Below are 25,331 nucleotides of genomic sequence, written 5' to 3' on the forward strand. Positions count from 1 at the left end.
ACTGTTATGTGTTTGTTATGTGTAATATTATATTTTGCCAATGTCAGTCTTATTAATATCTGATATATGTCCTGTCTGAACTTTAACTGTCTATATATGCTTTGTCTGTCTTTTTTGTGTCGGTCTTATTAATGTCTGACATATGTCCTGTCGGACTTTTAACTGTCTCTATATGAGTTGTCTGTCTTTTGTGTGTCGGTCTTATTAATGTCCGATATATGTCCTGTAGGACTTTTAGTGTGTCGGTCTAATTGATGTCTGAATGAGGACATTTCTGTCTCTTTATTTGTCTATGGATTCGCCGTCGGCCTATTAACTGTCTATGTATGCAATGTCTATCTCTTAAATGTCTATGTATTCATTGTCGGTGTTATGTTTGTGTTGGTCTACTTGTTGTCTCATAAATGCCCTGTCAGAATTTCAGGTGTCTATGTATTTAATGTCGTTCTTCAACAGTGTCTATATTATACGTATCTGATGGATAAATGTCAGACTTTTTTTGTCTGTGTATACGCTGTCGATCTTTTATATGTCTGATTAATTACATTGTCTAACTTATCGATGTCGAAGTATGATTAATGTCTAACTATTATTTGACGGGAAACCTCCAGTGTCTGACAAGCACTATAGGACTAATGAATGTCGGTAAAATAACAATAGGACCGCTATACCACACACAAATTTCTTTATATACTACAGAATGCTCTAGTTTACGTCCCTGCCTCGCAGTTCTTGTTGATCTCCTGCTATATTGCCTCTTTTATTTTATTTTTGGGGGGGGGGGTAAACCGGCCCGTATTGCATACAAAACACTTCGTAGACCCAGAGTGGAAGGTGGTCGGGCACAGCCAGATATACACCTATATTATTTAGCTGCCCAGTGAATGGGTCACTCGAGGGGATTATGGGAACTTCCCAATGGCTCTTTTAGATAAAGCCGGCCTAACAATTTCTTCGCTGTGTTATGCGCGGTGGGTCTCGCCGGCACCCGGACGTTGCTAGGCAACGGAGTCAGCGCCTCCTCCTGGTTCCCGCACAGCACCTGGCAACAGGACGACGCTGCTCGCAGAGAGCCGCTGGGTCCTTGGCAACGGGGACGCCAAAGGCGGACAGCGTTCCCCGTTGCCATGCAATTCTAAATCCACCTGACAGCTCTGGGTCGTGCAGCAGGGCAGCTGCACGACATCACCAATTAGGTTCTCTGCAGTGATTGGGGGAGATCCCTGTTATATTCTCCTTCAGTGCCTGACACAGACACTGGTGGTAGCTTCTTGTGAGCTGCTTCCTGCCCTGGAGCGTTCCTGTCCTGAAATCCTGTGATCCTGTCAAACTTTGATCCAGTAGTCCTGAGTCCTGGTGTCCGGAAGCCTGATATTGGAATCCTTCCAGCTTTCCAGTCCTGTGAGCCAGTGCCTGCGGCCTCGAGGTTCCCATTCACCTGCGTGTATCTACACCGGTGTTGTGAGTAGCGGCTTTGCCGCACCTTGCGGCCTTGGCCGTATCATTCTATTTATTTTGCTTTGGTGTTTTCTGCGGAGGTCTCCGCTTTAGCTGTCCTCGCCAGAATACGACGGTGTTGTGTAGGCGTGTGGACAGCGTTGCCTTTTGTTGCAGTTTGTCTTAGCGGCCGCGCTGCACATACTTTTTGTTAGAGTTCTGTAGTTGCCCCTAACTCAGTGTTTCTGTTGTTTTAGTTAGAGGTTCCCCTTGTTCTCGCCCCGTCTCAGTTTACGCCTTGTCTCCAACTAAGACCGGGGGGCATCGGAGATGGGCAGACCTAATCCACCCTTCAAACGCGGCTGCCGTAGACCCAAGCAAACATAGTCTCGCAGGCGTAGACTGACCACGTAAGTGAGACAATGGAGTCAGGGTTCCTTAGGGGTTGGTGCTGAACTTTGTCCTTACAACAGCATCAAGTTCCTGTGCTTGGGGCTTATCCACTCAGTCACTTACATCCCAAGTGCAGTGAACGTAACACGCTGCAGTTTTTATTATCACGCACCTCATTGTCCTCTCTCCCCCTATTACTACAACAGGCTCGTAGAGTATGGCTAGCAACTGAGAAGTTGCTGGGAAACTCCACTATAGACCCCTGCTCTCCACTTTGGAACAACATGTCTTTTTCTGAAACTATTGGTTTAGAGGGTGCCCCTAGCTGGGCCTCTTTCGGGGTGTCTGCCATGGGACAGCTTTACCAGGGTGGGGTGCTCCATAGTTTTGATTATTTATCTACTACGTATGCCATCCCTAGGCATTATTTTTTTCGGTATTTGCAGCTCCGACATGTACTGACAGCGCAGTGGCGGGGCTCTGCTCCACAGCTCTCTGAATCCCCTATTCATTCAATGATCTGTACGTTGCCCTCTTGTGGAAGGGTCTCTATTCTCTACTCCTCCCTCCTCTCCTTCTCTGGGTCGGATGGGCTGAGTGCTCTCCGAGCTAAATGGGTACAAGATTTGTGGGGCCGCGGCGGGTGCTAGATTCCAGCAGATACAGCTATATATCCTATATAGGGTCTATTGGACTCCTTGTGGTTTGTCTAAGTTTGGAGGCTCGGCTTCTGATAACTGCCCAAAATGTTCTGCTCCAGCTGCTGGGTTCTGGCACCTGCTCTGGCAGTGCCCAAGGGTGCATGGCTTCTGGAGGGATGTTGCAGCCTCTGTGTGTCACACTGGTATACAGATTCCGCTGCTGACCCCACGTATCTGTATATTAGGTCTCGATTTACAGGAATCCCTCCCATCTTACTCTCGTCTCTATGTCAATAATACTTTGACATTAGCTGGAGTGTACATAGCTCGCAACTGGATGGCTTCTGTACCTCCGTCGTCTGCCGAGTGGGTTGCCCTGGTGAATACTACTTTCTCTCATGAGCGTTTTATGTATACTAAACGCAACTGCCCAATGAATTTTGATAAGGTATGGGGCCCCTGGAAGAATTCTCACCACTTTATTGATCCTCAGTCATAAATACTATATGGATGTGTTATATTTAACGTGGGGTTGCCCCTTGCGCAGACCAGCCTACTTCCCACGCATCCCAACACGCACCTACTGTAACTTAACTTGATTTTCTTTTCTTCTTGATACTCTGATGAGCGGTATAGGTATATCCTTTCAGTTTATTAATGTTGTAATATCTCTTGTATATTGTCGTTGGCCCACATCATTTTCGAACCCTTAATACATTCTGTATACAGCCTGTGGATCTATCTGCTGTTTATGCGCCTGATGTATGGATGTACTTTTCTTGCTCACAGTTTTGCAAATATCTGTAAGCGACATATGAAGAGCACAGTCATGGTATTACAACCGTTTATTTGTATGTTATTTTTTGCCTTTTTTCTTTACTGTTTCTTACTATGTTCTATAAAACAATAAAAATACTTGATTGAAAATAAAAAATAAATAAAGGAAAACTCTCTGGAGCTCCAGAGAAATGTACCTGACTCCTTGGGCACATTTTTCTAAACTGAGTCTGGTAGGAGGGGCATAGAGGGGAGGAGCCAGCACACACATACAGTACACACACACTAAATGTTTTTAAAGTGCCAGGCTCCAGTGGACCCGATCTATACCCCATGTACAAGAACCCAGTATCCACTAGGACGTAAGAGAAATACAGCAGGAACAAAAACAGACCCAAATGATATTTGAACTGCTCTTAGCAATTTTTTTTTTTTAAAGACAGATCCAAAACCAAACCACGAAGATGATTCTGTACCCAAAAATAAAACCACAACCACAACACAGGGGTTGGCACACATCCAGAGGCGTAACTAGGGTTTTCGGAGCCCAGGGCAAGATGGAAAATGGCGCCCCCCCCCGAAAAAAAACAACACACACAAAAAGAGGCGAAAAAATGGGCGTGGTCACACACCAGAAGGGGTGTGGTTACGCTCCAGAAGGGGTGTGGCCACTGAAAATGGCCCACAGTGCCAGTTACATTGCCCCACAGTGCCAGTTACATTGCCCCACAGTGCCAGATACATTGCCCTACTCAGTGCCAGATACATTGCCCCACTCAGTGCCACTTACATTGCCCCACTCAGTGCCACTTACATTGCTCCACTCAGTGCCACTTACATTGCCCAACTCAGTGCCAGTTACATTGCCCCACAGTGCCAGATACATTGCCCCACAGTGCCAGATACATTGCCCCACAGTGCCAGATACATGCCCCACTCAGTGCCAGTTATATTGCCCCACAGTGCCGGATACATGCCCCACAGTGCTGGATACATTGCCCCACTCAGTGCCAGTTACATTGCCCCACTCAGTGCCAGTTACATTGCCCCACTCAGTGCCAGTTACATTGCCCCACTCAGTGCCAGTTACATTGCCCCACTCAGTGCCAGATACATTGCCCCACTCAGTGCCAGATACATTGCCCCACTCAGTGCCAGATACATTGCCCCACTCAGTGCCAGATACATTGCCCCACAGTGCCAGATACATTGCCCCACAGTGCCAGATACTTTGCCCCACAGTGCCAGATACATGCTCCACTCAGTGCCAGTTACATTGCCCCACAGTGCCGGATACATTGCCCAACAGTGCCAGTTACATTGCCCCACAGTGCCAGATACATTGCCCCACAGTGCCAGTTACAGTGCCCCACAGTGCCAGATACATTGCCCACAGTGCCAGTTACATTGCCCCACAGTGCCAGATACATGCCCCACAGTGTCAGGCCCCACTTGGTGCCAGATACTTGCCCCACTGTGCCGCCGGACCCCCGTGCCGCCGGACCCCCCCCCCCCCCCGTCACTCACCGGCCGCTGGCTTGTTGTTATGTGAGGGGAGGAGAGCGCAGCGCCTCTCCTTCCCCTCACCGCTCCAGGTCTCCGGCGGCTGTCTGGCGCCGGTTCGCTAGCCAATCAGAGCTCGCGGACCGGCAGCCAATCAGGAGCCGGTCCGCAAGCTCCGATTGGCTAGCGCCGGAGACCGGACACAGCAGCGTAAGTTCGTCCCAGTTGCTATATTAAGATAAATATATGTATATGTATGTAGATGTATATGTATATATATATATATATATATATATATATATATATATATATATATATATATATATATATATATATATATATATATACACACACACACACGTACGTGTGTGTGTGTGTGTGTGTTCTGAAAAAAAATGTGTATACTGTATTTATACATTTAATTGTCTTTTATTTTAAATCACACATTTCTTAGCAGTCATACCCAGGATTAGAACCCATGACCTGTTACACTAACAGCAGACACTTTACTGATGGAGTTATTTGCTCCTGTAGAGGAAGCATGAGAATTCTAACTATATGAAGTTACGTGTAATTGTCAGAGAAGTATCTTCATATAGTTAAATTCTCATATTTAATATACAGGAGCAAACAGCTTCATCAGTATGGTGTTTGCTTCCAGTGTAATAGCTTGTGGTTTCTAATACTGGGTGTGACACTTGTAAAATGTGTATATTCAGTATAATAAAGAGGGTGTGATTTGTAAGGTGCAGGGACCAGTGAGGAAGTCGGCCACTGAAAAGACAGTGGCAGCTATCAATTAACTTAATTCAATGGTGTCACAGAATGGGAGGAGAGGTGCCCCCTTCAGAGCAGGAGCCCGGCGGCAGATGACTCCGTTGCCTCCCAGAGTTCTGCCTCTGCTGGTAACAAATGAGCAATGAAGATGAACTTGTAACTTGATATAAATGATAAGGCAATAATGAAATCAGATGCAGCAAACGAAACTCTGATATATAACAAATAGCAATCAAAGCACAAAGTCTCTGTAGAAGCACACGTCTTTAAGCTAAGCAAGGCCCTAGCAGGAGACAGTTCTAACACAGCAAGTTGTTAAGTGCTGAATGCAATGCACAATGCTAGATGCTGGTAATCAGGTGCACAGGCTGAGTAATGGAAGAACACCTGAAGAAAGTCTCTTACTGCAAGTTGTTGTGGCAAACTGTGGCTGGAGTTCATAGCAAACTGAAGACTGAAGAATGGCAACAAGGAAACCACTGGAAACAGGAACACAGGAACCAGGAGAACTTGTACACCGAATGTGACTCGTAGGAAAGCTGGAATGGATGCTGGTACTTGTAGTTCCACAGGAACACTGCAACAAGGAAACAACTAGGAAATGCCAGAAATAGGAGATCGCTGGAAACAGGGGACTGCAGACTGGAACTGGAAACGGAACTGGAATGGAACTGCTGGAACCTGTAGTTCCACAGGTCCAATACACTGGGGAATCTCTGCAGACAGAGGACTGAAGACAGGAGACGCCTGTTCAAAGGATGTGACGCGTTGTCCAAGGCAATGAGACTGAGCCAGGAACTGGAGTTTATACCCCTTGGTCTGTGATGATTGGATGTTGCATCTCTGTGAGAACACACCCCGCTGGATTGGGTGTTCAGATCAGCTGTGAGCTAGCTGAAGCACTGTGTACTCCAGGCTGCAGTAGACTGAAAACTGGAACTGGAACAGAACTGAACTGCTGGAACCTGTAGTTCCACAGTAAGTGATGCAATGGAGAATGCAGATTCCTGACAGTACCCCCACTTTTATGGGTGGGCACCGAACACCCACGCTGGAACTTGGAGGATCCTTGAAGCAGAACTTAGGAATACACAAAAGCAGGGGTCCTCAAAAGTCTTCCCAACTTTCATCTTCAGAAGAAAGACTTTCGTCATCAGAACAACTAGACCATTCATGGTCATTTGAGACAGAATTTACTGGAATCGGCTGGAACAGAAGGAGGTAGCCCATCATTGGAGCCACTCAGGCTGGCTGGAACCAGTGGAGTATTACTGGAATCGGCTGAAACTGAAGGAGGTAGCTCATCATTGGAGCCACTCAGGCTGGCTGGAACCAGTGGAGTCTTACTGGAATCGGCTGGAACCGAAGGAGACTGATCTGGACAGACGGATGGGACCGGATTGGGTCCAGAAAAGCTTGAACCGGCTGGAACCGGAGGAGTCCTCGGACTAACGGATAGGACCGGATTTGATCCGAGGATGCTGGAATCGGCTGGAACCGAAGGAGGCTTACTGGAATCGGCTGGAACCGAAGGAGGCTGATCCGGACAGACGGATGGGACCGGACTGGGTCCAGAAAAGCTTGAACCGGCTGGAACCGGAGGAGTCTTCGGACTGACGGATAGGACTGGATTTGATCCGAAGATGCTGGAATCGGATGGAACCGAAGGAGGCTGATCCGGACAGACGGATGGGACCGGATTGGGTCCGGAAGAGCTTGAACCGTCTGGAACCGGAGGAGTCCTCGGACTAACGGATAGGACGTGATTTGATCCGAGAATGCTGGAATCGGCTGGAACCGAAGGAGGCTTACTGGAATCGGCTGGAACCGAAGGAGGTTTACTGGAATCGGCTGGAACCGAAGGAGGCTGATCCGGACTGACGGATGGGACCGGAAGAGCTTGAACCGGCTGGAACCGGAGGAGTCCTCGGACTGACGGATAGGACCGGATTTGATCCGAGGATGCTGGAATCGGCTGGAACCGAAGGAGGCTTACTGGAATCGGCTGGAACCGAAGGAGGCTGATCCGGACAGACGGATGGGACCGGATTGGGTCCGGAAGAGCTTGAACCGGCTGGAACCGGAGGAGTCTTACTGGAATCGGCTGGAACCGAAGGAGGTAGCTCAGCATTGGAAACAGAGCTACTCGGGCTGGCTGGAACCAGGTTAGGTCCATTGATACTTTACTCTTGATCATTGAGTCGTGACACCAAACTTTGGAGTGACCCTGACCCCACACTCTGACCACCGTCCGGGTCCATGGGCCTTGGACAAACTGTCAGGATTCTGTAACTTTGTCTGTCGTCGGAGGGGGCACTAATGGGTTAGTGTAGGAGTGATAGAGGAAACGGGGAGACTGACGAAAAGCTCTGCGCATGTGCGGTTGATATTTATTATCACACAGGGATAACGGATGACAGGAACAATGAATAATAACTTAATCCGATAAATGAATATTTCAAAAGTCACTGGTAACAAATGAGCAATGAAGATGAACTTGTAACTTGATATAAATGATAAGGCAATAATGAAATCAGATGCAGCAAACGAAACTCCGATATATAACAAATAGCAATCAAATCACACAGTCTCTGTAGAAGCATACGTCTTTAAGCCAAGCAAGGCCCTAGCAGGAGACAGTTCTAACACAGCAAGTTGTTAAGTGCTGAATGCAATGCACAATGCTAGATGCTCGTAATCAGGTGCACAGGCTGAGTAATGGAAGAACACCTGAAGAAAGTCTCTTACTGCAAGTTGTTGTGGCAAACTGTGGCTGGAGTTCATAGCAAACTGAAGACTGAAGAATGACAACAAGGAAACCACTGGAAACAGGAACACAGGAACCAGGAGAACTTGTACACCGAATGTGATTTGTAGGAAAGCTGGAATGGATGCTGGTACTTGTAGTTCCACAGGAACACTGGAACAGGGAAACAACTTGGAAATGCCAGAAATAGGAGATCGTTGGAAACAGGGGATTGCAGACTGGAACTGGAACTGGAAACGGAACTGGAATGGAACTGCTGGAACCTGTAGTTCCACAGGTCCAATACACTGGAGAATCTCTGCAGACAGAGGACTGAAGACAGGAGCCGCCTGTTCAAAGGATGTGACGCGTTGTCCAAGGTGATGAGACTGAGCCAGGAACTGGAGTTTATACCCCTTGGTCTGTGATGATTGGATGTTGCATCTCTGTGAGAACACACCCCGCTGGATTGGGTGTTCAGATCAGCTGTGAGTTAGCTGAAGCGCTGTGTACTCCAGGCTGCAGTAGACTGAAAACTTGAACAGAACTGAACTACTGGAACCTGTAGTTCCACAGTAAGTGATGTGATGGAGAATGCAGATTCCTGACACTGCTGACCTGTATGCTCCATGCAACAAGACTGTGTATGCATAACTGGGAGTACGGCTGTACATTCACATTGCTTCCAAATAAACCACCCCACTGATTAAGCACTGAGCTATTTGTTGTCTCAGGTCATCCGCTGCTGTGAACCTACTGTACACTGGTGAATCTATAATGGCTTCAGTGTGTGTGGTGCTCCACTCATCACTCCGGAGTCCCGCGCAAATGTCACCAGCGCTGTTAATAAAAAAACTGTAAAAATGGCGCAACTGACATTTTCACAGAGTTCTGCGCATGCACAGTAGAGAAATCACTGGGAAAATGGCTGCCGTGCCATTTTCCTGGAGATCTGCACATGTGCAGTAGAGTCTGAGCCCTTTAGAGCTCAGACTCTACAGTGCTTTCGGCAGCGCTCCTCCTCTCTTAAAGCACCCCTGCTACTGTACACACTCTACCACACCACCGACATCTATACACCAAACAACGTAGAGCTTATACTGACTGCTATGTGCAGGAAAACAGAATACAGTATACGTGTAGATTTGCCTAGGATCAACATTGTGGCTAAGCTAAGCAAACGTGCTGTTAGTCTACTCACTGGTGTGTACTCAAAGGTCGCATAACCTCACAGCGCGACTTACTGTGGGGTGGCAGAGAGGAGGAAAATATAGTTCTGTTGCTAGTTAAGGCCCAGATATTGGAGAAGAAGAAGACAAGACTAATAACATTATAACACACACATCTCATCAATAGCAATTTTTAAACCACATTTGAAAGCCTGAAGCTACAGATAAGGAGTAATTCATCATTTAAATAGATCACAATACAAATACACGTGGAGCTATCGGAGACCTAGCAGTGGTGCTGGGAAGTTACATTTCATTAGACATTATTTGAGATGAGATATTCTCCATAGATTTCATGGGATTCAGATATTCCTGTAGAAGATAATATCTAGGACAAGCTATCTAGACATTTCAAGCATTTTCCCGTGAGGGAATTAGAACTTTCTGTATTCTTTATTTCTGTCTGTGCTGAAATTTCATTCTCTCCAAGGATATGTTAATCTACTGTATTATGCGGTTTGATCATGGGACGTGTATTCTAACGTAAAGATCTTAATATAACGGTAACACCTGACAAAAAAGAGAAAATGGTGCTTAAAAACATTCAGGATTCATACAGATATATATAAAATATATATATATATATATATATATATATATATATATATATATATATTAGTGATGAGCGGGTTCGGTTCCTCGTAAACCGAACCACCCCGAACTTCACTCATTTTACACGGGTCCGAGGCATACTCGGATTCTCCCGTATGGCGCGGTTAACCCGAGCGCGCCCGAACGTCATCATCCCGCTGTCGGATTCTCGCGAGATTCGGATTCTATATAAGCAGCCGCGCGTCGCCGCCATTTTCACTCGTGCATTGGAAATGTTAGGGAGAGGACGTGGCTGGCGTCCTCTCCGTTTATTGTTGAACTTGATTGTGCTTTATTGCTTAATTGTGGGGAGGACTGGGGAGCAGCTGTATTATATAGGAGGAGTACAGTGCAGAGTTTTGCTGATCAGTGACCATCAGTATTATACGTTCTCTGCCTGAAAAAAACACTCCTTATCTGTGCTCAGTGTGCTGCATATATCTGTGCTCACACTGCTTAATTGTGGGGACTGGGGAGCAGCTGTATTATATAGTAGAGATGAGCGGGTTCGGTTTCTCTGAAACCGAACCCGCACGAACTTCATGTTTTTTTTACGGGTCCGAGCAGACTCGGATCCTCCCGCCTTGCTCGGTTAACCCGAGCGCGCCCGAACGTCATCATGACGCTGTCGGATTCTCGCGAGACTCGGATTCTATATAAGGAGCCGCGCGTCGCCGCCATTTTCACACGTGCATTGAGATTGATAGGGAGAGGACGTGGCTGGCGTCCTCTCCATTAGAAATTAGATTAGAAGAGAGAGAGAGATTGTGCAGAGTCAGACAGAGTTTACCACAGTGACCAGTGCAGTTGTTGTTAGTTAACTTTTATTTATTTTAATATAATATATCCGTTCTCTGCTATATCCGTTCTCTGCCTGAAAAAAAACGATACACAGCAGCAGCCAGTCACACAGTGTGACTCAGTCTGTGTGCACTCAGCTCAGCCCAGTGTGCTGCACATCAATGTATAAAAGGCAAAGCTTATAATAATTGTGGGGGAGACTGGGGAGCACTGCAGGTTGTTATAGCAGGAGCCCCCAGGAGTACATAATATTATATTAATTTAAAATTAAACAGTGCACACTTTTGCTGCAGGAGTGCCACTGCCAGTGTGACTAGTGGTGACCAGTGCCTGACCACCAGTATAGTAGTATATTGTTGTATGTATTGTATACTATCTCTTTATCAACCAGTCTATATTAGCAGCAGACACAGTACAGTGCGGTAGTTCACGGCTGTGGCTACCTCTGTGTCGGCAGTCGGAACTCGGCAGGCAGTCCGTCCATCCATAATTGTATTACAATATATACCACCTAACCGTGGTATTTTTTTTTCTTTCTTTATACCGTCGTCATAGTGTCATACTAGTTGTTACGAGTATACTACTATCTCTTTATCAACCAGTGTACAGTGCGGTAGTTCACGGCTGTGGCTACCTCTGTGTCGGCAGTCGGCAGGCAGTCCGTCCATCCATAATTGTATTATTATTATAATATATACCACCTAACCGTGGTTTTTTTTTCATTCTTTATACCGTCATAGTGTCATACTAGTTGTTACGAGTATACTACTATCTCTTTATCAACCAGTGTACAGTGCGGTAGTTCACGGCTGTGGCTACCTCTGTGTCGGCAGTCGGCAGGCAGTCCGTCCATCCATAATTGTATTATTATTATAATATATACCACCTAACCGTGGTTTTTTTTTCATTCTTTATACCGTCGTCATAGTGTCATACTAGTTGTTACGAGTATACTACTATCTCTTTATCAACCAGTGTACAGTGCGGTAGTTCACGGCTGTGGCTACCTCTGTGTCGGCAGTCGGCAGGCAGTCCGTCCATCCATAATTGTATTATTATTATAATATATACCACCTAACCGTGGTTTTTTTTTCATTCTTTATACCGTCGTCATAGTGTCATACTAGTTGTTACGAGTATACTACTATCTCTTTATCAACCAGTGTACAGTGCGGTAGTTCACGGCTGTGGCTACCTCTGTGTCTGCAGTCGGCAGGCAGTCCGTCCATCCATAATTGTATTATTATTATAATATATACCACCTAACTGTGGTATTTTTTTTTCTTTCTTTATACCGTCGTCATAGTGTCATACTAGTTGTTACGAGTATACTACTATCTCTTTATCAACCAGTGTACAGTGCGGTAGTTCACGGCTGTGGCTACCTCTGTGTCGGCAGTCGGCAGGCAGTCCGTCCATCCATAATTGTATTATTATTATAATATATACCACCTAACCGTGGTTTTTTTTTCATTCTTTATACCGTCGTCATAGTGTCATACTAGTTGTTACGAGTATACTACTATCTCTTTATCAACCAGTGTACAGTGCGGTAGTTCACGGCTGTGGCTACCTCTGTGTCGGCAGTCGGCAGGCAGTCCGTCCATCCATAATTGTATTATTATTATAATATATACCACCTAACTGTGGTATTTTTTTTTCTTTCTTTATACCGTCGTCATAGTGTCATACTAGTTGTTACGAGTATACTACTATCTCTTTATCAACCAGTGTACAGTGCGGTAGTTCACGGCTGTGGCTACCTCTGTGTCGGCAGTCGGCAGGCAGTCCGTCCATCCATAATTGTATTATTATTATAATATATACCACCTAACCGTGGTTTTTTTATACCACCTAACCGTGGCAGTCCGTCCATAATTGTATACTAGTATCCAATCCATCCATCTCCATTGTTTACCTGAGGTGCCTTTTAGTTCTGCCTATAAAATATGGAGAACAAAAAAGTTGAGGTTCCAAAATTAGGGAAAGATCAAGATCCACTTCCACCTCGTGCTGAAGCTGCTGCCACTAGTCATGGCCGAGACGATGAAATGCCAGCAACGTCGTCTGCCAAGGCCGATGCCCAATGTCATAGTACAGAGCATGTCAAATCCAAAACACCAAATATCAGAAAAAAAAGGACTCCAAAACCTAAAATAAAATTGTCGGAGGAGAAGCGTAAACTTGCCAATATGCCATTTACCACACGGAGTGGCAAGGAACGGCTGAGGCCCTGGCCTATGTTCATGGCTAGTGGTTCAGCTTCACATGAGGATGGAAGCACTCAGCCTCTCGCTAGAAAACTGAAAAGACTCAAGCTGGCAAAAGCACCGCAAAGAACTGTGCGTTCTTTGAAATCCCAAATCCACAAGGAGAGTCCAATTGTGTCGTTTGCGATGCCTGACCTTCCCAACACTGGACGTGAAGAGCATGCGCCTTCCACTATTTGCATGCCCCCTGCAAGTGCTGGAAGGAGCACCCGCAGTCCAGTTCCTGATAGTCAGATTGAAGATGTCAGTGTTGAAGTACACCAGGATGAGGAGGATATGGGTGTTGCTGGCGCTGGGGAGGAAATTGACCAGGAGGATTCTGATGGTGAGGTGGTTTGTTTAAGTCAGGCACCCGGGGAGACACCTGTTGTCCGTGGGAGGAATATGGCCGTTGACATGCCAGGTGAAAATACCAAAAAAATCAGCTCTTCGGTGTGGAGGTATTTCACCAGAAATGCGGACAACAGGTGTCAAGCCGTGTGTTCCCTTTGTCAAGCTGTAATAAGTAGGGGTAAGGACGTTAACCACCTCGGAACATCCTCCCTTATACGTCACCTGCAGCGCATTCATAATAAGTCAGTGACAAGTTCAAAAACTTTGGGTGACAGCGGAAGCAGTCCACTGACCAGTAAATCCCTTCCTCTTGTAACCAAGCTCACGCAAACCACCCCACCAACTCCCTCAGTGTCAATTTCCTCCTTCCCCAGGAATGCCAATAGTCCTGCAGGCCATGTCACTGGCAAGTCTGACGAGTCCTCTCCTGCCTGTGATTCCTCCGATGCATCCTTGCGTGTAACGCCTACTGCTGCTGGCGCTGCTGTTGTTGCCGCTGGGAGTCGATGGTCATCCCAGAGGGGAAGTCGTAAGCCCACTTGTACTACTTCCAGTAAGCAATTGACTGTTCAACAGTCCTTTGCGAGGAAGATGAAATATCACAGCAGTCATCCTACTGCAAAGCGGATAACTGAGTCCTTGACAACTATGTTGGTGTTAGACGTGCGTCCGGTATCCGCCGTTAGTTCACAGGGAACTAGACAATTTATTGAGGCAGTGTGCCCCCGTTACCAAATACCATCTAGGTTCCACTTCTCTAGGCAGGCGATACCGAGAATGTACACGGACGTCAGAAAAAGACTCACCAGTGTCCTAAAAAATGCAGTTGTACCCAATGTCCACTTAACCACGGACATGTGGACAAGTGGAGCAGGGCAGGGTCAGGACTATATGACTGTGACAGCCCACTGGGTAGATGTATGGACTCCCGCCGCAAGAACAGCAGCGGCGGCACCAGTAGCAGCATCTCGCAAACGCCAACTCTTTCCTAGGCAGGCTACGCTTTGTATCACCGCTTTCCAGAATACGCACACAGCTGAAAACCTCTTACGGCAACTGAGGAAGATCATCGCGGAATGGCTTACCCCAATTGGACTCTCCTGTGGATTTGTGGCATCGGACAACACCAGCAATATTGTGTGTGCATTAAATATGGGCAAATTCCAGCACGTCCCATGTTTTGCACATACCTTGAATTTGGTGGTGCAGAATTTTTTAAAAAACGACAGGGGCGTGCAAGAGATGCTGTCGGTGGCCAGAAAAATTGCGGGACACTTTCGGCGTACAGGCACCACGTACAGAAGACTGGAGCACCACCAAAAACTACTGAACCTGCCCTGCAATCATCTGAAGCAAGAAGTGGTAACGAGGTGGAATTCAACCCTCTATATGCTTCAGAGGTTGGAGGAGCAGCAAAAGGCCATTCAAGCCTATACAATTGAGCACGATATAGGAGATGGAATGCACCTGTCTCAAGTGCAGTGGAGAATGATTTCAACGTTGTGCAAGGTTCTGATGCCCTTTGAACTTGCCACACGTGAAGTCAGTTCAGACACTGCCAGCCTGAGTCAGGTCATTCCCCTCATCAGGCTTTTGCAGAAGAAGCTGGAGGCATTGAAGAAGGAGCTAACACGGAGCGATTCCGCTAGGCATGTGGGACTTGTGGATGCAGCCCTTAATTCGCTTAACAAGGATTCACGGGTGGTCAATCTGTTGAAATCAGAGCACTACATTTTGGCCACCGTGCTCGATCCTAGATTTAAAGCCTACCTTGGATCTCTCTTTCCGGCAGACACAGGTCTGCTGGGGTTGAAAGACCTGCTGGTGACAAAATTGTCAAGTCAAGCGGAACGCGACCTGTCAACATCTCCTCCTTCACATTCTCCCGCAACTGGGGGTGCGAGGAAAAGGCTCAGAATTCCGAGCCCACCCGCTGGCGGTGATGCAGGGCAGTCTGGAGCGACTGCTGATGCTGACATCTGGTCCGGACTGAAGGACCTGACAACGATTACGGACATGTCGTCTACTGTCACTGCATATGATTCTCTCAACATTGATAGAATGGTGGAGGATTATATGAGTGACCGCATCCAAGTAGGCACGTCACACAGTCCGTACTTATACTGGCAGGAAAAAGAGGCAATTTGGAGGCCCTTGCACAAACTGGCTTTATTCTACCTAAGTTGCCCTCCCACAAGTGTGTACTCCGAAAGAGTGTTTAGTGCCGCCGCTCACCTTGTCAGCAATCGGCGTACGAGGTTACATCCAGAAAATGTGGAGAAGATGATGTTCATTAAAATGAATTATAATCAATTCCTCCGCGGAGACATTGACCAGCAGCAATTGCCTCCACAAAGTACACAGGGAGCTGAGATGGTGGATTCCAGTGGGGACGAATTGATAATCTGTGAGGAGGGGGATGTACACGGTGATATATCGGAGGGTGAAGATGAGGTGGACATCTTGCCTCTGTAGAGCCAGTTTGTGCAAGGAGAGATTAATTGCTTCTTTTTTGGGGGGGGTCCAAACCAACCCGTCATATCAGTCACAGTCGTGTGGCAGACCCTGTCACTGAAATGATGGGTTGGTTAAAGTGTGCATGTCCTGTTTTGTTTATACAACATAAGGGTGGGTGGGAGGGCCCAAGGATAATTCCATCTTGCACCTCTTTTTTCTTTTCTTTTTCTTTGCATCATGTGCTGATTGGGGAGGGTTTTTTGGAAGGGACATCCTGCGTGACACTGCAGTGCCACTCCTAGATGGGCCCGGTGTTTGTGTCGGCCACTAGGGTCGCTTATCTTTCTCACACAGTCAGCTACCTCATTGCGCCTCTTTTTTTCTTTGCGTCATGTGCTGTTTGGGGAGGGTTTTTTGGAAGGGACATCCTGCGTGACACTGCAGTGCCACTCCTAGATGGGCCCGGTGTTTGTGTCGGCCACTAGGGTCGCTTATCTTACTCACACAGCGACCTCGGTGCAAATTTTAGGACTAAAAATAATATTGTGAGGTGTGATGTGTTCAGAATAGGCTGAAAATGAGTGTAAATTATGTTTTTTGAGGTTAATAATACTTTGGGATCAAAATTACCCCCAAATTCTATGATTTAAGCTGTTTTTTAGGGTTTTTTGAAAAAAACACCCGAATCCAAAACACACCCGAATCCGACAAAAAAAATTCGGTGAGGTTTTGCCAAAACGCGGTCGAACCCAAAACACGGCCGCGGAACCGAACCCAAAACCAAAACACAAAACCCGAAAAATTTCAGGCGCTCATCTCTATTATATAGCAGGAGTACAGTGCAGAGTTTTGCTGACAGTGACCACCAGTATACGTTGTCTGCCTGAAAAACACTCCATATCTGTGCTCAGTGTGCTGCATATATCTGTGCTCACACTGCTTTATTGTGGGCACTGGGGACCACCAGTATATTATATAGGAGGAGTACAGTGCAGAGTTTTGCTGACCAGTGACCACCAGTATACGTTGTCTGCCTAAAAAAAACACCCCATATCTGTGCTGCATTGTAGTATATAGTAGGAGTACAGTACATAATTTTGCTGACCACCAGTTTATAATATATAGGAGTACGGTACAAAAGGCCACTGCTTACCTACCTCTGTGTCGTCAAGTATACTATCCATCCATACCTGTGGTGCATTTCAGTTTTGCACAGTTTGCTGACCACCAGTATATAATATATAGCATTACGGTACAGTAGGCCACTGCTCTACCTACCTCTGTGTAATCAAGTATACTATCCATCCATACCTGTGGTGCATTTCAGTTTTGCAGTTTGCTGACCACCAGTATATAATATATATAGCAGTATGGTACAGTAGGCCACTGCTGTACCTACCTCTGTGTCGTCAAGTATACTATCCATCCATACCTGTGGTGCATTTCAGTTTTGCACAGTTTGCTGACCACCAGTATATAATATATAGCATTACGGTACAGTAGGCCACTGCTGTACCTACCTCTGTGTCGTCAAGTATATTATCCATCCATACCTGTGGTGCATTTCAGTTTTGCACAGTTTGCTGACCACCAGTATAGAATATATAGCAGTACGGTACAGTAGGCCACTGCTGTACCTACCTCTGTGTCGTCAAGTATACTATCCATCCATACCTGTGGTGCATTTCAGTTTTGCACAGTTTGCTGACCACCAGTATATAATATATAGCAGTACGGTACAGTAGGCCACTGCTGTACCTACCTCTGTGTCGTCAAGTATACTATCCATCCATACCTGTGGTGCATTTCAGTTTTGCACAGTTTGCTGACCACCAGTATATAATATATAGCATTACGGTACAGTAGGCCACTGCTGTACCTACCTCTGTGTCGTCAAGTATACTATCCATCCATACCTGTGGTGCATTTCATTTTTGCACAGTTTGCTGACCACCAGTATATAATATATAGCAGTACGGTACAGTAGGCCACTGCTGTACCTACCTCTGTGTCGTCAAGTGTACTATCCATCCATACATGTGGTGCATTTCATTTTTGCACAGTTTGCTGACCACCAGTATATAATATATAGCAGTATGGTACAGTAGGCCACTGCTGTACCTACCTCTGTGTCGTCAAGTATACTATCCATCCATACCTGTGGTGCATTTCATTTTTGCACAGTTTGCTGACCACCAGTATATAATATATAGCAGTACGGTACAGTAGGCCACTGCTGTACCTACCTCTGTGTCGTCAGGTATACTATCCATCCATACCTGTGGTGCATTTAATTTTTGCACAGTTTGCAGACCACCAGTATATAATATATTGCAGTACGGTACAGTAGGCCAGTGCTGTACCTACCTCTGTGTCGTGAAGTATACTATCCATCCATAACTGTGGTGCATTTCAGTTGTGCACAGTATATATAGTAGTAGGCCATTGCTATTGATACTGGCATATAATTCCACACATTAAAAAATGGAGAACAAAAATGTGGAGGTTAAAATAGGGAAAGATCAAGATCCACTTCCACCTCGTGCTGAAGCTGCTGCCACTAGTCATGGCCGAGACAATGAAATGCCATCAACGTCGTCTGCCAAGGCCGATGCCCAATGTCATAGTAGAGAGCATGTAAAATCCAAAAAACAAAAGTTCAGTAAAATCACCCAAAAATCAAAATTGAAAGCGTCTAAGGAGAAGCGTAAACTTGCCAATATGCCATTTACGACACGGAGTGGCAAGGAACGGCTGAGGCCCTGGCCTATGTTCATGGCTAGTGGTTCAGATTCACATGAGGATGGAAGCACTCATCCTCTCGCTAGAAAAATGAAAAGACTTAAGCTGGCAAAAGCACAGCAAAGAACTGTGCGTTCTTCTAAATCACAAATCCCCAAGGAGAGTTCAATTGTGTCGGTTGCGATGCCTGACCTTCCCAACACTGGACGGGAAGAACTTGCGCCTTCCACCATTTGCACGCCCCCTGCAAGTGCTGGAAGGAGCACCCGCAGTCCAGTTCCTGATAGTCAATTTGAAGATGTCACTGTTGAAGTACACCAGGATGAGGATATGGGTGTTGCTGGCGCTGAGGAGGAAATTGACAAGGAGGATTCTGATGGTGAGGTGGTTTGTTTAAGTCAGGCACCCGGGGAGACACCTGTTGTCCATGGGACGAATATGGCCATTGACATGCCTGGTCAAAATACAAAAAAAAACAACTCTTCGGTGTGGAATTATTTCAACACAAATGCGGACAACAGGTGTCAAGCCGTGTGTTGCCTTTGTCAAGCTGTAATAAGTAGGGGTAAGGACGTTAACCACCTAGGAACATCCTCCCTTATACGTCACCTAGACCGCATTCATCAGAAGTCAGTGACAAGTTCAAAAACTTTGGGTGACAGCGGAAGAAGTCCACTGACAACTAAATCCCTTCCTCTTGTAACCAAGCTCCTGCAAACCACACCACCAACTCCCTCAGTGTCAATTTGCTCCTTACACAGGAAAGCCAATAGTCCTGCAGGCCATGTCACTGGCAAGTCTGACGAGTCCTCTCCTGCCTGGGATTCCTCCGATGCATCCTTGAGTGTAACGCCTACTGCTGCTGGCGCTGCTGTTGTCGCTGCTGGGAGTCGATCGTCATCCCAGAGGGGAAGTCGGAAGACCACTTGTACTACTTCCAGTTAGCAATTGACTGTCCAACAGTCCTTTGCGAGGAAGATGAAATATCACAGCAGTCATCCTGCTGCAAAGCGGCCTTGGCAGCCTGGGCGGTGAGAAACGTGGTTCCGGTATCCACCGTTAATTCAGAGGCAACTAGAGACTTGATTGAGGTACTGTGACCCCGGTTCCAAATACCATCTAGGTTCCATTTTTCTAGGCAGGCGATACCGTAAATGTACAAAGACCTCAGAAAAAGAGTCACCAGTGTCCTAAAAAATGCAGTTGTACCCAATGTCCACTTAACTACGGACATGTGGACAAGTGGAGCAGGGCAGACTCAGGACTATATGACTGTGACAGCCCACTGGTTAGATGTATTGCCTCCCGCAGCAAGAACAGCAGCGGCGGCACCAGTAGCAGCATCTTGCAAACGCCAACTCGTTCCTAGGCAGGCTACGCTTTGTATCACCGCTTTCCAGAAGAGGCACACAGCTGACAACCTCTTACGGAAACTGAGGAACATCATCGAAGAATGGCTTACCCCAATTGGACTCTCCTGGGGATTTGTGACATCGGACAACGCCACCAATATTGTGCGTGCATTACAGCTGGGCAAATTCCAGCACGTCCCATGTTTTGCACATACATTGAATTTGGTGGTTCAGAATCATTTAAAAAACGACAGGGGCGTGCAAGAGATGCTGTCGGTGGCCCGAAGAATTGCGGGCCACTTTCGGCATTCAGCCACCGCGTGCCGAAGACTGGAGCACCACCAAACATTCCTGAACCTGCCCTGCCATCATCTGAAGCAAGAGGTGGTAACGAGGTGGAATTCAACCCTCTATATGCTTCAGAGGATGGAGGAGCAGCAAAAGGCCATTCAAGCCTATACATCTGCCCACGATATAGGCAAAGGAGGGGGAATGCACCTGACTCAAGCGCAGTGGAGAATGATTTCAACGTTGTGCAAGGTTCTGCAACCCTTTGAACTTGCCACACGTGAAGTCAGTTCAGACACTGCCAGCCTGAGTCAGGTCATTCCCCTCATCAGGCTTTTGCAGAAGAAGCTGGAGACATTGAAGGAGGAGCTAAAACAGAGCGATTCCGCTAGGCATGTGGGACTTGTGGATGGAGCCCTTAATTCGCCTAACCAGGATTCACGGGTGGTCAATCTGTTGAAATCAGAGCACTACATTTTGGCCACCGTGCTCGATCCTAGATTTAAAACCTACGTTGTATCTCTCTTTCCGGCAGACACAAGTCTGCAGAGGTTCAAAGACCTGCTGGTGAGAAAATTGTCAAGTCAAGCGGAACGTGACCCGTCAACATCTCCTCCTTCACATTCTCCCGCAACTGGGGGTGCGAGGAAAAGGCTAAGAATTCCGAGCCAACCCGCTGGCGGTGATGCAGGGCAGTCTGGAGCGAGTGCTGACATCTGGTCTGGACTGAAGGACCTGCCAACGATTACTGACATGTCGTCTACTGTCACTGCATATGATTCTCTCACCATTGAAAGAATGGTGGAGGATTATATGAGTGACCGCATCCAAGTAGGCACGTTAGACAGTCCGTACGTATACTGGCAGGAAAAAGAGGCAATTTGGAGGCCCTTGCACAAACTGGCTTTATTCTACCTAAGGAAATGGGTCTAGACTGCACACTTAGTGGTTGTAATGAAAGGTGCTATCTGCTGAGATTTTATGGTAATACAGGGGAAGAAATGGGTGCAGATGCACTATGCAATCATTACTGTAAATTACAGTATATAATATACTAAGAGGTTGTTGGCATATAATTGGCCAATGATATGGGCTTGCTCACCGCGTCGAGGTCACCTCTATCGAGCAAGTCCCTAACACTTTTGGGGTTCACACTGGGACGCAGGGCACCCCCAAATCAGCCCAGCCATGAACCCCCCCAAGGAATCACACTAGTGGAAAATCGTGAGGTGTAATAAAGTATAAGAGAAGCATAGGTAGTTAGATATAAAGTGGGTGAAAAAAATACATGGATAAAATGACACACTTAGGAGGTAGTGAAAAAATAGTGACTATAAGTGTTAGGGTGTGATGCCCTGGAGTGGCCCAGACAGAACAGTTCAGGGGACCCCACGTCCCAATGCTTACCCCCAAATAGACTGACACTGTATGAAAATAATAGGACTTACTTTGTATTACGCCTGAATCATTGATGTGCAGTCAGATGTAGGTCCCTGCTTAAAATCAGTTTGGTAGGTGGGGGAGGGGTGCTAGTCAGAATGAAGTAATCTCAGACTTCAGGTGTGATGTCTTGGGGGGGTTCATGGCTGGGCTGATTTGGGGGTGCCCTGCGTCCCAGTGTGAACCCCAAAAGTGTTAGGGACTTGCTCGATAGAGGTGACCTCGAAGCGGTGAGCAAGCCCATATCATTGGCCAATTATATGCCAACAACCTCTTAGTATATTATATACTGTAATTTACAGTAATGATTGTATAGTGCATCTGCACCCATTTCTTCCCCTGTATTACCATAAAATCTCAGCAGATAGCACCTTTCATTACAACCACTAGGGTGTGCAGTCTAGACCCATTTCCTCTGTATAGTCTATACTATGTGTATAAATACACACCTGAAGTCTGAGATTACTTCATTCTGACTAGCACCCCTCCCCCACCTACCAAACTGATTTTAAGCAGGGACCTACATCTGACTGCACATCAATGATTCAGGCGTAATACAAAGTAAGTCCTATTATTTTCATACAGTGTCAGTCTATTTGGGGGTAAGCATTGGGACGTGGGGTCCCCTGAACTGTTCTGTCTGGGCCACTCCAGGGCATCACACCCTAACACTTATAGTCACTATTTTTTCACTACCTCCTAAGTGTGTCATTTTATCCATGTATTTTTTTCACCCACTTTATATCTAATTTTAAAACACTTTCTACACTCCGTAACTACCTATGCTTCTCTTATACTTTATTACACCTCACGATTTTCCACTAGTGTGATGCCTTGGGGGGGTTCATGGCTGGGCTGATTTGGGGGTGCCCTGCGTCCCAGTGTGAACCCCAAAAGTGTTAGGGACTTGCTGATAGAGGTGACCTCAACGCGGTGAGCAAGCCCATATCATTGGCCAATTATATGCCAACAACTTCTTAGTATATTATATACTGTAATTTACAGTAATGATTGTATAGTGCATCTGCACCCATTTCTTCCCCTGTATTACCATAAAATCTCAGCAGATAGCACCTTTCATTACAACCACTAGGGTGTGCAGTCTAGACCCATTTCCTCTGTATAGTCTATACTATGTGTATAAATACACACCTGAAGTCTGAGATTACTTCATTCTGACTAGCACCCCTCCCCCACCTACCAAACTGATTTTAAGCAGGGACCTACATCTGACTGCACATCAATGATACAGGCGTAATACAAAGTAAGTCCTATTATTTTCATACAGTGTCAGTCTATTTGGGGGTAAGCATTGGGACTTGGGGTCCCCTGAACTGTTCTGTCTGGGCCACTCCAGGGCAACACACCCTAACACTTATAGTCACTATTTTTTCACTACCTCCTAAGTGTGTCATTTTATCCATGTATTTTTTTCACCCACTTTATATCTAATTTTAAAACACTTTCTACACTCCGTAACTACCTATGCTTCTCTTATACTTTATTACACCTCACGATTTTCCACTAGTGTGATGCCTTTTGGGGGGTTCATGGCTGGGCTGATTTGGGGGTGCCCTGCATCCCAGTGTGAACCCCAAAAGTGTTAGAAACTTGCTCGATAGAGGTGACCTCGACGCGGTGAGCAAGCCCATATCATTGGCCAATTATATGCCAACAACCTCTTAGTATATTATATACTGTAATTTACAGTAATGATTGTATAGTGCATCTGCACCCATTTCTTCCCCTTTATTCTACCTAAGTTGCCCTCCCTCCAGTGTGTACTCCGAAAGAGTGTTTAGTGCAGCCGCTCACCTTGTCAGCAATCGGTGTACGAGGTTACTTCCAGAAAATGTGGAGAAGATGATGTTCATCAAAATGAATTATAATCAATTCCTCCGTGGAGACATTCACCAGCAGCAATTGCCTCCAGAAAGTACACAGGGACCTGAGATGGTGGATTCCAGTGGGGACGAATTAATACTCTGTGAGGAGGGGGATGTACACAGTGAAAGGGGTGAGGAATCGGAGGATGATGATGAGGTGGACATCTTGCCTCTGTAGAGCCAGTTTGTGCTAGGAGAGATTGATTGCTTCTTTTTTTGGTGGGGGCCCAAACCAACCAGTCATTTCAGTCACAGTCGTGTGGCAGATCCTGTCGCTGAAATTATGGGTTGGTTAAAGTGTGCATGTCCTGTTTATACAACATAAGGGTGGGTGGGAGGGCCCAAAGACAATTCCATCTTGCACCTCTTTTTTCTTTCATTTTTCTTTGCATCATGTGCTGTTTGGGGACAATTTTTTTGAAGTGCCATCCTGCCTGACACTGCAGTGCCACTCCTAGATGGGCCAGGTGTTTGTGTCGGCCACTTGGGTCGCTTAGCTTAGTCACACAGCGACCTTGGTGCGCCTCTTTTTTTCTTTGCATCATGTGCTGTTTGGGGACAATTTTTTTGAAGTGCCATCCTGCCTGATACTGCAGTGCCACTCCTAGATGGGCCAGGTGTTTGTGTCGGCCACTTGGGTCGCTTAGCTTAGTCACACAGCTACCTCATTGCACCTCTTTTTTTCTTTGCATCGTGTGCTGTTTGGGGACAATTTTTTTAATCTCCCATCCTGTCTGACACTGCAGTGCCACTCCTAGATGGGCCAGGTGTTTGTGTCGGCCACTTGGGTCGCTTAGCTTAGTCACACAGCTACCTCATTGCGCCTCTTTTTTTCTTTGCATCATGTGCTGTTTGGGGACTATTTTTTTTTTGAAGTGCCATCCTGTCTGACACTGCAGTTCCACTCCTAGATGGGCCAGGTGTTTGTGTCGGCCACTTGTGTCGCTTAGCTTAGTCACACAGCGACCTTGGTGCGCCTCTTTTTTTCTTTGCATCATGTGCTGTTTGGGGACTATTTTTTTGAAGTGCCATCCTGTCTGACACTGCAGTGCCACTCCTAGATGGGCCAGGCGTTTGTGTCGGCCACTTGGGTCGCTTAGCTTAGACACACAGCTACCTCATTGCGCCTCTTTTTTTCTTTGCATCATGTGCTGTTTGTGGACAATTTTTTTGAAGTGCCATCCTGCCTGACACTACAGTGCCACTCCTAGATGGGCCAGGTGTTTGTGTCGGCCACTTGTGTCGCTTAGCTTAGCCATCCAGCGACCTCGGTGCAAATTTTAGGACTAAAAATAATATTGTGAGGTGTTCAGAATAGACTGAAAATGAGTGTAAATTATGGTTATTGAGGTTAATAATACTATGGGATCAAAATGACCCCCAAATTCTATGATTTAAGCTGTTTTTGAGTGTTTTTTGTAAAAAAAAAAACGAATCCAAAACACACCCGAATCCGACAAAAAATTTTCAGGGAGGTTTTGCCAAAACGCGTCCGAATCCAAAACACGGCCACGGAACCGAATCCAAAACCAAAACACAAAACCCGAAAAATGTCCGGTGCACATCACTAATATATATATATCAACTATAATTCGTATCACTCCCAGATATTTAATGTCAATATATTAAATGCTAAAGCCTTGGATACCTTTCTCAGTTCGAAATTTG

The 25,331-nt window shown here is 46.3% G+C and overlaps 1 protein-coding gene across 1 annotated transcript in view; it reads right to left on the reverse strand.

The window, feature by feature from the left end:
• The window catches only part of LOC135016964 (uncharacterized), a 315,998-nt gene that overhangs the window by 288,020 nt on the left and 2,647 nt on the right, over positions 1–25,331 (reverse strand). The window lies entirely within an intron of this gene.

The sequence above is a fragment of the Pseudophryne corroboree genome, chromosome 1, assembly GCF_028390025.1.
Source record: "Pseudophryne corroboree isolate aPseCor3 chromosome 1, aPseCor3.hap2, whole genome shotgun sequence".
NCBI classification, from domain to species: domain Eukaryota; kingdom Metazoa; phylum Chordata; class Amphibia; order Anura; family Myobatrachidae; genus Pseudophryne; species Pseudophryne corroboree.